This window comes from Talpa europaea, assembly GCF_964194135.1.
Source record: "Talpa europaea genome assembly, chromosome: 5".
Lineage (NCBI taxonomy): Eukaryota > Metazoa > Chordata > Mammalia > Eulipotyphla > Talpidae > Talpa > Talpa europaea.
Genome location: NC_140071.1, coordinates 66,176,165 through 66,177,370, shown reverse-complemented (window position 1 = coordinate 66,177,370; position 1,206 = coordinate 66,176,165). Strand labels below are relative to the sequence as shown.

Sequence of the window (1,206 nt, the reverse complement as noted above, 5' to 3'; positions counted from 1 at the left end):
AGGAAGGTCATAATTATATCAGGTAAAATAATCTTCTAGCTGGAAAAGGCAACAAGAGATAGGGATGAACACTATGAAATGAAGAAGGGATCAATCAATACATCAGGAAAACATATCATTCATCTATATATATACAATAAACAAAATAGGATCAAAATATATAAGACAAATACAAATATAAAAAGACATGGGTCACAATACAATTATGGCAACTGACTTCAAAAACTGATTTACATCAATGTGCAGATCACCCAGACAGAAAATCAAGAAAACAATAACTTTAAATGAGGGATTAGACAACAGGGGTTAGTAGACATTTATAGGGTGCTGCACAACAAAAAAAGCTGAATGCACATTTCTTCCATGTGTACATAGAACATTCCTTAGAAGACCAAGTGGTCACAAAGCAATGACACTGTATTCACAAAGAATGAAATTATATCAAGTAACTTCTGTGATCACAATGATATCAACTAGAAATCAACTACAAAAAGAAAGCAGAATAAACCTCTTGGCTTAATGAGGAAATCAAAGGAAAAATTAAAAAATAACAGTGGGCATATGAAAATTAGCCACTTGTTGCCCAAAACAATGGTATTTCTGCTTGTGGATGCCACCTAAAAGCATCACTAAAGTCTCCCTTTCCACTACAATTATGTCTAAGTCAGAGTCTCCCAAGGAACCAGAACAGCTGCAGAAGCCCTTCATTGGAAGTTTATGCTTTGAAACTACAATAGGTAAAACCTGGAAACAACAAAAATGCCCCCAAAATAGATGACTGGATCAAGAAGATGTGGCATATACACACAATGAAATATTATTCAGCAATCAAAAAAGATAAACTCATGCCATTCACAGCAACATGGATGAACTAGAAGGAATTATGCTCAGTGAAATAAGCTGGGAGGAAAAAAAAAAATCACATGATTTCACTTATAGCAGGAATACAGGGAAACCAAATAAGACATCAGTGTAAAAAAATAATAACAGTACAAAACACAACAAAGCAAAAATGGACAATTATAAATCAGAGACATCCTGCAGGGGAGGAGGAGGGAGAGGGATTAGAGGGAGGGAGGGAGGAGCACAGGGGACTGAGGTGATATGCACCGGTGCATTGGTGAAAGAAACTCTATGGGAACTACACTTGAGGAGGGGGGAAGGGGAAACAAATATTGTTTAAAAATGTGAGCAACGGGCCTCCCC

The 1,206-nt window shown here is 36.6% G+C and overlaps 1 pseudogene across 1 annotated transcript in view; it reads left to right on the top strand.

Moving 5' to 3' along the window:
- Positions 1-655: 655 nt before the first annotated feature.
- LOC311170545 (heterogeneous nuclear ribonucleoprotein A1-like) overlaps positions 656-1,206 on the top strand; it is a 1,485-nt pseudogene continuing 934 nt past the window's right edge. Inside the window, exon 1 of the transcript in view lies at positions 656-737. The product of the transcript in view is annotated as a heterogeneous nuclear ribonucleoprotein A1-like (transcript). The remainder of the gene's footprint in view (positions 738-1,206) is intronic.